Here is a 17,604-nt window from a genome sequence, read left to right as displayed (position 1 = left end):
CGTTATGTGTTTTTACTTTGTTTTTGACTGTTTCCCTACTGTGTACATGAACACTGACACAGGCATGTCTTGGTATAGTGATCCATACACACACACGGACACTGAGCCGCTTGACACCCATCAAGCTGATCACACTCTCCCGCTGGTTATTCCCAATACAATTGTCTCCAACATAGATGTCATGCTTTAAAATAATGTCATGGAATGTCAACAGCATTCTGGACCACATCAAAAGGACTCCGTCCTTCGGTATGCCAAATGCATTATACTGGCTGTGTTGATGCTCCAAGAAACAGACTTACTAGGTACACACTGTTCCTGGAGCGTGACAGTCCCCCTTCACAGCACATTAATATTGGTGGTAACCTCTACCACTGCAGATAGTCACGGCCATTTTTGGGAGTATAAAAACTTCTGGAAGGGCAACAATAACATTTCCTGATAGTCTATGTTCCCCCTCACCTACCTGCCCAAGCCCTGACAGTGATAATGTAGCTCTTACACTCCCCCCAGGAATTGTCATCTTTGGAGGGGGCGTCAGTGCTTCCTCCAATGTACTACAGCCGACTGATCCAGCACACCCATGGCAAGCAGACAATCCTGAGCCAAAGAGCTCTCAGCTTGGATGGATTCTTTGGAACTGTGCAATGCCTGGAGTTGTTGGCACCCTAGGGTGGCAAGAATTCACTCACACCTCAGCAGCACATAGGACACTCTCATGGCTTGATTTACTTCTCCTTCCGGCTATAAATATCCTTCTCTCACAGGAATTATAATCCTGCCTAGAGGAATCACTGATCACTCTCCTTTCAGTGCTGAATTTAGGCGAACAGACAACAAACAACGACCCATCTGGAGACTCAGAGCACGGTGATTAGTTGATGCTCACTGGTCTGAATATCTACAAGATGAGCTCCAGGTGTACTTTGACGACAACAAGGAAACACTCATGTCCTCTGGGATACTGTGGACAGCAGGGAAAACAACCATTAGAAACCTAGCACAAAGTTTACGTAGACACAGAAAGAAAGAGAAACTTTAACAAATCACTTTATTCGATCACACATACTTGACACAGAGAGGTAAAATCTCTTTTCTGCATGAATGACCCTACATCACCAGCTCCTTCTTTACCACAACTCTCTAAAGCAAGTTGCACTTGACGGGGCATGCCAATACTGGAGCCCTTTCATGCAGTGGGTGTATTAATGGGGTAACAAAAGTGGGAAGCTACCATACTGACAAGCTATTAAAGATATAGCCTTCAGTATTGTCCCTGAGATAGTTTAACTACCGGACACCCATAGATGTACCTCAGCCAAAATCGTGTCAGCATTCGTCAATTACTACTGGCAGCTTTATGCCCATCACCTTCGCTTCCAGGTTCAAAGCAACTGCCCAGTCCTCAGTGATATCCTTCGTCCGCAGCTCCCACTCTCTCTGTGCCTCAAAATGGAGAAGTTCTTGACAATAGAGGAGGCTGCATCAGTGTGGTACAACTCGTGATCTCACTTTCAGTCGCAGTGTTCCTGAAATAATTTGCTCTAATTGAACGGTTTTGAGTTTTCCTCCACCCTAGTTTTAGTGCTATTGCTCATTGAGATGTCATAAGAGCCACCGTCTTGGCTGTCTGGCTTGCCGCATAGTCAGGGCTTTATTAAACAGTCATCCACTACAATATCTTCCCTCATAAATCAAAATGGATACCATGAAATATTTGGATCCCAAGCACACAGTGTTGGAAAAAGATAGCTCCAAGAATAGCGTTAACCCCTTGTGTGCCCCGCCCTTTCCACGCCCTGTGCCGGGCGTTTCATTAGCGGGCGGGGCTCATGACGAGATAGTCTCGTCATGGGCACAGCGCAACCGCGGCCCATGACGAGACCATCTCGTCATGGGCACTCAAGGGGTTAATGTGGTAGGTTTAGCCTTGCTACCAGCAGATTTTATGTTTCTTGATGGATTTTTAGTTTTTTCTAAAATGGGTAGGACTGGCAGCCAGTTTGGAACACCCAGCTTGCGACTTAAAATCGACATTTTACATCAGAAGTTTGGCTCCTAAATGATAATCTTTTTAAAACATGAGGCGTAGGCCCCATTGGGCCTGTCACTATTTATTCTTAGTATGAGATCAAAAGACGGGGAGGCAGGGGGAAGCAATGATCCATTCAGCTTCCGAGTAATATACAATGATCATAAAGGAATGGACCACTTGTACCTGTGTGACCAGGGTCATGAGTTGCTTGTTTCTCTCATCAAAAACCCTCATTCACGTACCTAGATGATTGGGCAGTATATCTTGGTTCTCCGCCTATTCGTGACGTGACAGCATCATCATTGGGTTTTTTTCTGGGTATGCTGACCTCCACCTGGAGGTAGACCAACTGGTAATACAGTAGTGCCCAGGGATAAAACATTTTTTAATAAAAAGTGAAGTGCTCAAGTGAAGTGTTGTTAAAATTCCCTACAAAGCCATATTAAAAAATCTTTAATTGTATGGAGATGTGGAAAAATAAAAACAAAGGGGTGCTTATGTAGATCACGTTACTAATCTCACGCACTGGTTAGTCCATGTGTAGGTCGACATGTTTCAGCCCCATCTCTGCCCAGCATGGTCTGGGGGCTTTCTTCAGGACCTAAAAGTGTGAGTAGTTGCTTGGTGGGCAACTATGATAAGTGGGTCATTAACTTACCACTTGATTTCTTGCGTTATCAGGTCATTAGTACCTATAACATATGGTTAGTGAGAAAGAAGAAAGAAAACAGTACAAATATGAACAATTGATGAAATTACGCATAACCCTGGGCACAGTTCTCGGAGTTCAAGTGCAAAAAAAACTCCGCCGCACTACGCGAAGATCCGCGAGCAGCGGAGTTTTTTTAGATAAATGCAGTTCGCAGTGATTCAGTGCCAGGTGCTTGTCCACACTGTGCAATCATGGCGAATGTCATAATGCACAGCGCAAGCGGGCGCTACTTTCTTTCTGCCGCTCGAGTAGATTTTTACTCTAGCGGCAGCTTTCTCAACGCGAGAGTGCACTTTTTTCAAAGCGACCGCCCGTGTTGATACATCTCACCTGGAGGTTGATTTTCCATGCTCACACTCACCAACTTGATGTTAACGATCGCGAAAGAGGAAAAATCTCAACGGAAGGGGGATTTTACTCACTCGCGCTTGCCAACTTGATGTTGATGAATGCGAGCGAGGGAAAAAACACTGCTCTGCGGAACTATGCGAGCTCCGTGTAATGCTGAGTGCATAAAACTCAGCAAACTCCGTGAGCGGAGCGGAGTTCACCGCCCAGACTTTCTCTAAGCACGCACGATAATGAGAAACAGGATTCATGTGGTCAACAGAAGAAAACACCCCCTGAAAAAAACCACTACTTCCTCCAGTTTTAACTGCTTCCACACCTGTAGCAAGGGGTTTGAGTGGGATGAAAAATTGTGTGTCTCTCAAAAGGGGGGTGGATGATGTAATGAAGGGCGTGGATTAAAACATTTGGGCTGCAAATCTTTGCCTAGCATAGTGTGCCGCATAGTTCTGCCTCTTCTGCAATTGTATCCAGATATATAATCAACAGTAACATTACACCTACAGCAAGCCAGGACTTTTGACTTTGTCAATGATTGATAGTTGCATAAAGTAAATAAGCAACAACTATGGTTTAGAATATTGAAAATGCTTCCTGTTAGACCTGGCACATTGGCATGAGTCTCCCTCCCATTTATTGTTGTGCCTCATGTATTTTTTTGCTGGTGTTAGCTGCTCAGGGCACTGTGCCACTGCTGTCCAGTGCCACAGTGCAAGTGCTCCCTATTGTAAATTAATGTATGATTTGTGATTCCATGATTGGTTGGTTTGGTTTACCTGTCAGACCCGAGTACAGTGCACCAGGAGTGCCCAGGGCATGTAATCCAAGTACTGCGGGTGGGCTTGCAGCACTGCTTGTGCCACCCACAGAAGCAGCCTGTAAACATGTGTCTAGGTCTGCCATTGCAGAGCCTGTGTGCAGTCTGGTACTGTCATGCTGACTGGGCAAGTGCACCCACTTGCCAGTCCCTAAACCTTCCCTTTTCTTCATATCAGACACCGGTATGGTAGGTCCAAGGGCAGGGTGCATTGTAAGGATAAGGTAGGACATGCCCTGGTGTGTGTGGCATGTTCTAATAGTGAATTACAGCCATTTTCGTTTTTCACTATTGCAAGGCTACCTGTTCTCCATAGGCCAGAATGGGCAGTTTGGTTATTACATTTTATAATCCTAAATGACTCAGGGAACATGGTAGAAATTCGAATTTAGTATGCCCGAACTCAGGATGATAAAATGCATCTTTTAGTAAAGTTGGTTTTAACATTCTGTGTTTAAAAATGCCACTTTTAGAAAGTAGGCATTTTCTTGTCTAACCATTCAAACCTGCTTCTGCTAGGCTGTGTGTGTTCCTTTGTCTGGAGTTTGAGTGACAGGGCTGGGGAATTCCAAAAGACAGGGTGAGGTGTCCCAGTGGTGAATAGAGAGATCTGCATCCAAATGGGTGGGAAGAGTTGCACCTGGGAGCTGAATAGGGCTGTGCATGCCTTCCACAATGCTGGCTCCACCTCCTGGGGAGCGGCTGATGTCTCTGCCCTGCACAGTGAATGAAGAGAAGGAATCTTGTCAACAAAGTACTGCAGTGCTGTACTTGCCTTCCACAATGCTGACTCCACCTCCTGTGGGGCGTCTAATGTTTCTGCCCTGCACTGTGAAAGGAAAGGAGAGGTCTGGTAAATAGAGTGCTCAGGAACTGGTTTGGACTGGACAAAGGCCCCTCTGCCTTCAGAGGACAAAGGATTTCTGGGTATAAATATTGGGACCCTGATCCCAAGAAATTAGGTCACTTTGGGAAAACAAGAAGAACCTCTGCTGAGGGAGGAACCAGAAGAAGCTGAGGAGGAAACTATCCCTGAACCTGGGGGATTGGCCTGCAGTGGTTGCCTTACTGCCAAAGAGAGGAGAAAGGAACTTTGTGTGTACTTTTGCTCAACTTGTGAAGGATCTCCAAGGGCTTGGAAAAGAGCTTGCCTCCTGCTGAAGTCTCAGGAACAACAGACTTCACCCCCCAGCTCCCCAGAGTTCTTTGGAAGTGCCTGCTGCTGTTGTTGAGCCTTCTGAGGGACTGCGTGTCACAAGGAGCTGGAAGCGCGACTCAAGAAGGAGAAGCGTGCCGCCGTCGGAGCTGTTGTTGTCGCATCTCGTAAAGTGTGTCGCCGCTGCAGCATCGCATCGAGCGGAAGCGTCTCGCATCATCCAGGAAGTGTCTCGCAACGCCGAAGAAGCATATCGCCATCGCAGCCATCGTAGCTGACGCATTGTACGCATCAAGAGAAGAGTCTCGCATCGAGGAAGAAGAGCGTCGCCATCGCAGCCATCGTAGTTGTCGCATTGCACTGCATCAAGAAAAGTGCCTCGCATCCACGGAGAAGCGTGCCGCCGTCGGAGCTGCTGTCGTAACACATCCCGTAAAGGGGTGTCGCCGCTGCAACATCGCATCGAGCGGAAGCGTCTCGCAAATGTCGGAGAAGAGTGTTGCTGCCAAGGCCGCTGTCGTCGCATCGCGTAAAGGGTGTCACCACTGCAGCTGACGCATCGAGTCGAGTCTTCTCGCAACATCGGAGAAGCGTAATGCATCTGGAAGATCTTCACGTCTTTATTTCTTTGCACCAGAACTTTGCCGCATATCCATCGCTGCGGCATTGCTTGTCGTGGAAGCACAACGCATCTAAAAGGTACATTGACTTAAAGTGTCGCATTTAAGAACTAAAGAGAACTTAGCAAAATTCTACCATCTAAAGTAACAGTATTGTGTGTTTTTGTCGTTTAAAGGTCTTGTGGTAAATCTATATAAAGAATACTTATTTTTAATATAAAACCTGTGTGGTGTCCATCTGTAGTGTTGTCACTTGGTTACTGTATGTGTTCACAAATGCTTTACACACTGCCTCTGTGATAAGCCTGTCTGCTCGTGCCAAGCTACCAAGGGGGTGAGCAGGCGTTATTTTAGGAGTGTACCCCCTACCCTTGACTAGAGGAGGAGGTCCCTATTTGTCACAAGTGCATACCTGTGCCAACTAGAGACTCCCAAGTCTAACATTGGTGGTCAGCGGTGAGGATTCTGGACTTGCATTTGTGACTCATGTACAGTGATTGGTGAACACTACTTAGTGAGTGCAGACCATAACGCAACCAATACTTGTTGGTAGATTTCTTGTTGGGACTTTCTATTTTTGAGTACTGCCAAGCTTAATCATGGTGGAGAAAGCAGCATCTATAGTCTCTATTGAAAATGAATGGGAATGGGAAGAAGAGAAACTGGAAAGCTACAAAGTACAACAGCTGAAATTCTTCTGCAAGAAATGTAATGTTTCTACTACTGGATGTAAGAACAAGGCAGAGTTCTACGAGGCGCTGAGGGCCTGGGTAGAAGCAAGGAATGCCACTGATGATGATAATGCAGAGGAGCAGCTGGATGGGCTATTGGGTCCAAGAGGAAGGAGAACCCCTTCCGCTGCCGGTAGCAGTGTTTCTGTTAAAAGCCTATCTCCAGAGGAGTTGGCAGATAGAAGAGAGTGTAGGATGCATGAAATGGAGATGGCAAAGCTCAAATTAAATGGGCAACTGGAGCTGGAAAGCTAAAAGTTGGCTCTGGAAGAGAGAAAAATCCAAATGGAGCATGATATGGCTTTGAGGGAGTTGGAGCTGAAGGCTAAGAGTTTAGCGCCACCAGTGCAGGTAGAATCAAGGGTGTACATACCAAAAGATGTGTTAAAGGAATTCTTTAAAAATGATGACATAGGGCGAGTGGTTCAAGGCCTATGAGGTAGCCATGTCCTCCCACCGGGTCCCTGAGAAGGATTGGGAGCGGGGTTGTGGGGACGGTTCCTGAGTGAGGGGCGGGACACACTGCTAGACCACTGCTAGACTGGCCTTCAGATGTTTATAATTCTTATCCCCATATGAAGGATGCTTTGATGTCTAGGTATGGGTTAACTCCTGAGTTGAATAGGCAAATGTTCAGGGGTTGCACAAAGATTCCTAACAGTAGGTATGTTGAGTATGTAACTTTTTTCTGCAGAGGATTGGATGGTTGGGTGAAGGGTAGCAAGGTTGATGATTTTCAAGGGCTTCTTGATTTAATCGCATGGGAGCACTTGTCCAGTAACTGTTTTCCTGAGCTACGCCAGCACCTGATTGATAGTAGGCTGACTAACCCTAGGAAGCTTGCTGAGGAGGCGGTCCGCTGGGTCAGTACCAGGGTCCACAAGGGTCACGTGGGAGACTCCGCCAAGGGTATGCAGGGTCCCCAGCAAAAGAGTGGGGGGGCAAGGGTAAACAGAGGGAGTTCCATAAGAGGCCCCAAAATAATCCCCAAGGGAACCAAGGGAAAGGTTCTCAGCCTCCCCCCCAGAAACCGTCAGGGGCCCATGACAGGTCCACCTGTTCAAAGAGGGCCCCTGAGATGCTACAAATGTCGTGAACTGGGTCATTTAGCCAATTATACCAAGTGTCGCCTTTATGGAAAACCAGCACCCACTGGTGCAGCCCCCCGGCAGATGGCTAGGGTAACCCTGGGTGAGGAAAGGGGTTCCCAAGGTAGGTTAGGTCCCACAGAGATGTCCCTTGTCTCATTAGGAGACTGTGTGGTGGTCCCTAGGGCCCAGCTGCCTGATAACACAAAAAAATACAGGCAGTGGGTGACCATCAATGGCCATAGAGTGGAGGCTCTGAGAGACACAGGGGCCAGTGTGACAGCTGTCAAGTGTCACCTGGTGTCTCAAGAGTAGGTTGTCCCTGGAGCATTCTACCCAGTTGTTGCCGCTGACAACACAGAGAGTCACTGCAAGGTGGCTCAGGTTCCCTTTGAGTGGGGGTGGGTCTCTGGTACTCTTCAGGTAGCTGTGAGGCCCGCCATGCCTGTTGACTGTTCGTTAGGGAACAACTTGGAGAGCTCACCTTGGGCAAAGGTGGAGCGGAATGCGCATTTAGAAATGTTGGGTATGCCTGACTGGGCGTGTGTGACCACCCGGTCAATGGCAGTGACTAAAGGTGCTCAAGAGGACCTGGAGCATGAGAGGGAGGCCCAGGTACCTGCCATCAAGAGTAGACGCAGGGGGCGCAGGAAGCCAGCCCCCGAAGTTCCCATGGTCCAGGAGAGAGCAGACCCTGAGGGGGATGCTCTGGAGCCTATAGGGGAACAGGTAGCCGAACTGGGGGACCTGCCTGAGCTGACCCATTGGCAGCAAGAAGGAGGACCCTCCAGGGAGAAATTCTGCAAGGAGCAGAAAGAATACCCTTCTCTTGTGGGTCTGCGGCAACAGGCTGCAGACCAGGCAGCAGGTGATCAGTCAGGATCACATTGGATCTATTGGGAGAATGACCTCCTGTATACAGAGCCTAAGGTTGCTGAGCCTGGGTCAGCTCGTCTGCTGGTGGTACCCCAGCGCTTCAGAGCCTTCCTACTGGGGCTGGCTCATGATGTTCCATTGGCAGGACATTTGGGGCAGGACAAGACCTTTGAAAGGCTTGTCACCCATTTTTATTGCCCCCAAATGCGCAGGAGTTCCGACACTCACTGCAGGACATGCCAGACTTGTCAGTCAAGTGGTAAGAGTGGGAGGAAGCGCAAGGCTCCTCTCAAGCCCTTCCCTGTAGTCAGCACCCCCTTTTGAACGGGTGGGTATTGATATTGTGGGGCCACTGGACCCCAAGACAGCCATGGGCACAGACCTATTCAGAGTCCAGGTGTACTCCTCCCACCCATCTGGATGTCAATCTCTCTATTCACCACCAGGCTACCTAGCCCTGCCCCTCTGGAATTCCCCAGCCCTGTCACTCACACAAACCAGACAGGCAGATACACATCATAGCAGAGGCAGCTGAAATGGTTAGGCAAGCAAATACCAGCTTTATAAAAGTGGCATTTGCAAACACAGAATATTAACATACACTTTACTAAAAGATGTATTTTATTATTCTGAGTTCAGGCACACTAAACTCGAATTTCGACCATGTTCCCCTGGTCTGTTAGGATCATAGAGTGTAACAATTCTAACAGCCCATTCTGGCCTATGGGAACAGGTAGCCTTGCAATAGTGAAAAACGAAAATGGCTGTAATTCACTATTAAGACATGCCACACACATCAGGGCTTGTCCTACCTTATGCTTACAATACACCCTGCCCTTGGGCCTACCATAGGGGTAACTAATATGAAGTTAAGGGAAGGTTTAGGGACTGGCAAGTGGGTGTACTTGCCCAGTCAGCATGACAGTACCAGACTGTATGCAGGTTCTGCAATGGCAGACCTGAGACACATTTTACTAGGCCGCTTCTGTGGGTGGCACAACCAGTGCTGCAAGCCCACTAGCAGCATTTGTATTTACAAGCCCTGGGCACTCCTGGTGCACTTTACTGGGGTCTGACAGTAAACCAAATAAGCCAATCATGGAATCCAACCAACATATATATTTTAAATAGGGAGCACTTGCACTGTGGCACTGGTTGGCAGTGGCACAGTGCTCTGAGCAGCTAACACCAGCAAAACACATAAGGCACAGCGACAAAAAGTGGAAGGGAGACTCACGCCAAGGTGCCAGGTCTAACACGCCTCCCACATGAGTGAGGCACCGTTTTTATCGGGAGACCCGGGGGAACGCTGGGTGGTAGGAAATTTGTGTCAGCCCGGTGATGCCACATCTTTCCAACACAAAAATGTGTGAAAAAGGTGATTTTTTCAGCTAAATTTGAGGTTTGCAGGGCATTCTGGGCAAGGAAACGTTGGGGGATCCACGCAAGCCATACCTCCCTGGAATCCCCCGGGTGTCTAGTTTTCAGAAATGTGTTGGTTTGGTAGGTTTCCCTAGGTGGCCGCCGAGCACCGGGCCAAAAAACCCAAGTGACCCCCTTGCAAAACCAGGTCGTTTTGTGATAGGCAATTTTCATGTCGCCTCACTACGTTGTGGGCCCTTGCCTGGCAATTTTCATGTCGCCTCACTACGTTGTGGGCCCTTGCCTGTCGCGGGTACTTGGGCCTCCCACACGAGTGAGGCACCGTTTTTATCAGGAGACCCGGTGGAATGCTGGATGGTAGGAAATTTGTGTCAGCCCTGTGATGCCACAACTTTCCCACACAAAAATGTGTGAAAAAGGTGATTTTTTCAGCTAAATTTGAGGTTTGCAGGGTATTCTGGTTAAGGAAACTTTGGGGGATCCACGCAAGCCTTACCTCCCTGGAATCCCCCGGGTGTCTAGTTTTCAGAAATGTGTGGGTTTAGTAGGTTTCCCTAGGTGCCGGCAGAGCTAGGGTTAAAAACTACAGCTAGGCACTTTGCCAAAAAAAGTTCATTTTTCACTGCGAAATTGAGGTGTGTCCACAATGTGTTTTGCACAGTTACCTGTCGCGGGCACTAGGCCGACCCACACAAGTGAGGTACCATTTTTCTCGGAAGACTTTGGGGAACACGGGGTGTGTGGAAATTTGTGGATCCACGCAGATTCCAGAACATTCCACCACAGAAATGTGGTGAAAATGTGGGTTTTTTGGCAATGTTTTAGGTTTGCAAGGGAATCTGGGTAAGAGAACCTGGTGGGAGGCAGTCAAGTCACCCCATCCTGGATTCCCCTGGGTTTCTAGTTTTCAAAAATGTATAGGTTTGCTAGGTTTCCCTAGGTGCTGGCAGAGCTATGGTTAAAAAACTACAGCTAGGCACTTTGCCAAAAAAGGGTCATTGTTCACAGCGAAATTGAGGTGTGTCCACGTTGCGTTTTGCGCCGTTTCCTATCGCGGGCACTAGGCCGACCCACACAAGTGAGGTACCATTTTTCTCAAAAAGACTTTGGGGAACGCGGGGTGGGTGGAAATTTGTGGATCCACGCAGATTCCAGAACTTTCCACCAAAGAAATGTGGGGAAAAGGTGGTTTTTTGGCAATTTTTTAAGTTTTCAAGGGATTCTGGGTAACAGAACCTGGTGGGAGTCAGTCAAGTCACCCCATCCTGGATTCGCCTGGGTGTCTAGTTTTCAAAAATGTATAGGTTTGCTAGGTTTCCCTAGGTTCCGGCAGAGCTATGGTGCAAAAACTACAGCTAGGCACTTTGCCAAAAAACGGTCATTTTTCGCTGTGAAATTGAGGTGTGTTCACGTTACGTTTTGCACCGTTTCCTGTCGCGGGCACTAGGCCGACCCACACAAGTGAGGTACCATTTTTCTCGGAAGACTTTGAGGAACGCGGGGTGGGTGGAAATTTGTGGATTCACGCAGATTCCAGAACTTTCCACCAGAGAAATGTGGGGAAAATGTGGTTTTTTTGGCAATTTTTTAGGTTTGCAAGGGATTCTGGGTAAAAGAACCTGGTGGAAGGCAGTCAAGTCACCCCATCCTGGATTGCCCTGGGTGTCTAGTTTTCAAAAATGTATAGGTTTGCTAGGTTTTCCTAGGTGCCGACAGAGCTATGGTTAAAAAACTACAGCTAGGCACTTTGCTAAAAAAGGGTCATTTTTCACAGCGAAATTGAGGTGTATCCACGTTGCGTTTTGCGCCGTTTCCTGTCACGGGCACTAGGCCGACCCACACAAGTGAGGTACCATTTTTCTCGGAAGACTTTGGGAAACGCGGGGTGGGTGGAAATTTGTGGATCCACGCAGATTCCAGAACTTTCCACCACAGAAATATGGGGAAAATGTGTTTTTTTTGGCAATTTTTTAGGTTTGCAAGGGATTCTGGGTAACAGAACCTGGTGGGAGGCAGTCAAGTCACCCCATCCTGGATTCCCCTGGGTTCTAGTTTTCAAAAATGTATAGGTTTGCTAGGTTTCCCTAGGTGCCGGCAAAGCTAGGGTTAAAAAACTACAGCTAGGCACTTTGCTAAAAATGGGTCATTTTGCATTGTGAAAATATGGTGTGTTCACGTTGGGTTTTGAGCCATTTCCTGTCGTGGGCACTATGCCTACCCATACAAGTGAGGTACCATTTTTATCGGGGGACTTAGGGTAATTCAGATTTGTAAAGGAACTGTTATTACCTATTGACTTTCAATGCATTTCTGCCTTCCAAATGAAAGACATTGTGTAAATAATAAGTCATTCTAAAAAATGACTGATAATTCTCATGCTAGTATGAGTATTCCCAATTTTGGAAATGTGCAAATATCTACTGTTTCTAAACTCTATATTTTGTTCCCGTTTCAGAAATACATAGGTGTCTTTCATACCGATTTTTCCATGTACACATTTTTACAGAATAATTAATTTATACCCGGTACATAATAAAAAACTATTGCAAGTTTCTGCTCAGTTTTTGGCTCTGGGTTCGTCGGGTTCTTGGTGAACCTACAAGTCCTATATATCCCCACAACCAGTAATGTCCAGCGGATCTAACGGTATATTGCTTTCAAAGAGCTGTCATAATTAGAAGAAGTTTCAGGTGAAAACGTTGACATAAAAGGCTTTTTTTTCAACAAATTTTCAATTTATCCTATATTTAACTGTTAGTTTCTATAAAGAAACCTTGATGGATCTACACAAATGACCCATTGCTGAATTCAGAATTTTGTCTACTTCTCCGAAATGTATAGCTTTCCAGGATCCATTATTGCTTTTGTACCCATTTCTACCATTAACTGGCAGGAGGTGGAAAGCACAAAAAATAGCAAAAACAGGCTATGTCGCAGAAAAATGGCAAAACTGTGTAAAAAATGTTGGGTTTCTGACAAAAGTCTGGTATTCCCTAAAAGCTGGGAAAATGGTGATTTCAGCCCCACAAACCTTTTTTTGATAACATTTGCAGGGAAAAACCCAGATACTTTCATTTGCAGCCGATTTTTCCCCCCCAAAAACTAAATTTTGCTGTATTTTGGCTCATTTCTGTGACCCCTCCAGGGGAATTCACAAACCCTGAGTACCTTCAGAATCCCCATGATGTTGGAAGAAAAGGACGCAAATTTGGCGTGGATACCTTTTGTGGTCCAAAAGTTACAGGGGCCTCAGCGCACACTACCCCAAATAGCCAAAAAAGGGCGTGACACCGGAGGGGGAAAAGGCCTGGCAGCGAAGGGGTTAAGAACCTATTAAATAGTGTAAAAAAATGGAGAATACACTAGTCACATTGAAATCAGCCATTTTCAATATGAAATAACTTATACAATGGGAAGGTTAATCGGCCTTCAATGTTCAAAACAGATTTATCATTTGTTTTAGAAACAAAGAGTACCATGTAATTACATTTAAGCCTTGGAACATAGATAACAGTGCTATTTAATGCAGGCCAAGTTCTCCTAGGAACCTTCCTTTCTATGATATGGTATACATACTTCTAAATCTGTAGTGCGATCGAACCTTTCCAGGTTTACTATCTTTAATTTCTTGTACATAAAACATGCACATCACTGGTGCAGTGCCTTTGTGTTGATCATTATATCTGCATTAGCAGTCGAAAGAGTGTCATGAACATTTGGGCAGATTTTACTCACATGGATGTAGACACTTGTTGTCATGTTGATATTGCAATTCTGATAAGAAGAGATGCTGCTGCTCAGCTTACTTGGAAAGAAGAAGGCTCTGATTGGGCAGAAAGAAAGAAAGAGGTAAACAGTACACATGTCCCCATCTAGAATTGTATCTACTGGTAAGAGCAGAAGCTGGTTCTAGTGATGATCAGGGCATCCTCCGATGTAGAGACTGACTTGACGGTAAGTTGATGCTCATCTAGAATGAAATCCAGAATAGGCTGACATTGCCACAGATACGGTATACAGATCTCTGAAAAGGATATTGGCTGGTACAAAGAATAGTTGCTGCACAGATAGTTCCCAGTCTTGATGAGAGAACAAATAGGTGGACAGCAAGTGCTTGGCTACAGGAAATCAAGGTGGCTAACAGTGCTTTGTAATACTGGTTCCATATCTCCACACATGACAAGCTGATGTGATGAGGCTGCATATCCCCTGTGACAGAAAGAAATTAAATGGACAGCAAGTTGGTGTTTTGCCAATAGTGCTTAGAAGCGTGGTGGCTGCTCTGTTCTTGCCCCTGCGTAGAGAACTGACTTCTGTGATCACTGGCAGATATCTTCAGGAGGTATAGGCATCAAGGGGTATAGAGACTGATTTAGGAGTAACTGTTTTTGCCTGGTCATCAGAAGAAGGCTGATACTGAATGGCTGCATAGTAGCTGCTGCCATCGTGTTCCTGCATAAGATATTAGGGTCTGTGATCACTGGCAGATTTCTTCAGGTGGCAAAGGCATCAAGAGGAATAGAGACTGATTGAGGAGAAACTATTGTTTGCTTGGGAAAGTGTGACAGTGTGTCTCTGCTTCTCTAAGGCTTCTTCATTGAATGAGGGAAAGGACAACTCACTTTTAAGAGGATACCTCTGGTGGCTCAAGTCAGCAAATCTCTCTATGGGTTCATTCAAATTTAGCTGCTTAACCTCATTAGGTTCACATGCCATTATCATTAAAGCACTGATTCTCTCGGCTCCACATTTATTGCGCAATTTCTTACCCTTTTAATTCAGGAGAAGAATGTAAATTGTAGCAGTGGTAAAAGGTAATGTAAGAACCAGATGTTAAAGATGCGAAACCTGAGGACACGCTTCTGGTAAATACATGAAATACTGCCTGACAGAGTGAATACCTGGTACATTCATGCCTGAAAGATACAATTTTGCAGTTTCCAGTTTGGATTGTAGAAGACTTTGGTCTACTGCAGCCTCTGGATATTTGTCAACAATGACTAGTGCAGAAGAAAAGTCCCAAAAATGTGCACCTTTTGGAATGAACATTCTGACAGCAGGCATGAGGTCCATGTTGTCTGTAAATCAAGCAGCAAACTTATTTACAAATCTATCCAAAGTAGAAAAATAAACTTTGCGCTTTTAGAGCTCTGATAGTGGAGGTTTACTTTCTGACACATCAAAATGCCTTGATATTTTCAGTGTAGAGGTACTGAGAAAATAATCTGTCAGTTCGTTACTCAGTTTATGGTGCCTAGAAGGTGAAGCCCCTGTTTTGGATTTTTCTTGAATCTCAATTCTACACTGCTCTGCTAAGTCCTTAGCCCAACTTAACAATTTGGTTCACTGACTGTCTTCAGGAAGATTCACTAAATCAATTCTTGCTAACTTAATTATATCACATGCTCTCAAAAAGACAAGGTCTTGTTCTGTGGTACTTTCGATAAACTATGAACCTATCAGGAAATGAGTTCTATATACTGCAATGTAAGCAAGACACCAACGTTGTCGATGTTCTTCAGAAGTCCTTTGACTTCTGAACTAGACTTCTTGTCAGATTGTTGTGATTCTATTACACAGAGAAAAATGATAACAGACTCAAATCACATCTGTACTTTTCTGAAACAGGAGTACCAGTAAAACCACCTAGTACCTGAGAGTCTTTGTAGCTCCATTACATACAGATTACTCTCTTTCTGAGCTGTTCACAAACAGCTCATGCCTTGGTGATCTCTGTGAAAGAAAAACATAAACTGCTTGCAATGTTGAAATGCTTTACTGGTTGTATGTTAGTTACTGTTTGCACTAACGCAAGGTTTAGGTGATAGACATGGCAGTGTATATAAATTGCTTGTGATGCAATCTTGTCTATTATTGCTTGAACACCATTAAAACATTCATAATGGATGCTCCATCGTAGCACTGTGCAACACATTACTGGCAGTCAAGTTCATCTGTCTCTACTGCTTCAACAAAGGGTGCAGCTAAGCTGGAGGAATCCAAATTCTCGATATGGGAACACCCTAGTTCATTTTCCTTAACATTTCCATCACCATCAACACAGCAGGTAATAAAACTGTGCTGCTATTTATGTGAGACATCTTTGGTTTCATCAACTAGCACCACAAAATATTTTGTCACTTTTTTGACAATACACTCATGAACAAGCGCTGCCACCAAAGATATGTCATTTTGGTAATCAGTATAGCAAATCTGCTCAGGAAAAGACCCATGCTTGGGACGATAGACTATAGGCATGTTAGGATTCACCATAATACTTCAGTATTCATGAGCCTGAATCTGAATAGCTATAGTGCCTAACCTTTCCAGAGAAACAGGTGAGTTGGCAACCCAAAACACAATACTCTCGATCCTCTTAGGGATCGTGGTAATAGGACACACCCTTTTGCTCTCTCACTCGTACTTTTCCATAATAAGATAAACAAGAGACACGAAGCAAGTTTGAATATTTATTTAAACTAACATGCTTTAACGTGGAGTATTTGCACCACAATTAGAAAACAAATGGATAGCAAAAATACCACTAGCATAGGTAACAAACCATTTACCATACACCATAAAACGACCTGTCATGTTATAAAACAGATTAGCCTAAACCTCCCCCCTTTCTACTAAAGCTAATGATTATATATAAAAGATCTCTGGGATTAGTGGCGGACCATGTACCTCAGCATACATGGATGGACGTTCTACTTCTCAGCTGACGTGGTAATCTTGCCTCAGGACCTTCGCTCAGTGTGGTTTTTTTTTAGAACTCTCGTACCTAGTTATATGGCAAGACATGTGTGCTCACAAACAGCAGCTGCATTCTCATGTTATGTGAAGGTGCGTGTGTCCAACCAGAGAGAATAACAAGGGGCATTGTTGTTTGACCTTGTGGTTTACTTTCTGACACATCAAAATGCCTTGATATTTTCAGTGTAGAGGTACTGAGAAAATAATCTGTCAGTTCGTTACTCAGTTTATGGTGCCTAGAAGGTGAAGCCCCTGTTTTGGATTTTTCTTGAATCTCAATTCTACACTGCTCTGCTAAGTCCTTAGCCCAACTTAACAATTTGGTTCACTGACTGTCTTCAGGAAGATTCACTAAATCAATTCTTGCTAACTTAATTATATCACATGCTCTCAAAAAGACAAGGTCTTGTTCTGTGGTACTTTCGATAAACTATGAACCTATCAGGAAATGAGTTCTATATACTGCAATGTAAGCAAGACACCAACGTTGTCGATGTTCTTCAGAAGTCCTTTGACTTCTGAACTAGACTTCTTGTCAGATTGTTGTGATTCTATTACACAGAGAAAAATGATAACAGACTCAAATCACATCTGTACTTTTCTGAAACAGGAGTACCAGTAAAACCACCTAGTACCTGAGAGTCTTTCTAGCTCCATTACATACAGATTACTCTCTTTCTGAGCTGTTCACAAACAGCTCATGCCTTGGTGATCTCTGTGAAAGAAAAACATAAACTGCTTGCAATGTTGAAATGCTTTACTGGTTGTATGTTAGTTACTGTTTGCACTAACGCAAGGTTTAGGTGATAGACATGGCAGTGTATATAAATCACTTGTGATGCAATCTTGTCTATTATTGCTTGAACACCATTAAAACATTCATAATGGATGCTCCTTCGTAGCACTGTGCAACACATTACTGGCAGTCAAGTTCATCTGTCTCTACTGCTTCAACAAAGGGTGCAGCTAAGCTGGAGGAATCCAAATTCTCGATATGGTAACACCCTAGTTCAATTTCCTTAACATTTCCATCACCATCAACACAGCAGGTAATAAAACTGTGCTGCTATTTATGTGAGACA

Source organism: Triturus cristatus, chromosome 4_1, assembly GCF_964204655.1.
Source record: "Triturus cristatus chromosome 4_1, aTriCri1.1, whole genome shotgun sequence".
Classification (NCBI taxonomy): Eukaryota; Metazoa; Chordata; class Amphibia; order Caudata; family Salamandridae; genus Triturus; species Triturus cristatus.
The sequence above is the reverse complement of the archived record's forward strand: the minus strand, read 5'-3'. Positions refer to the sequence as shown.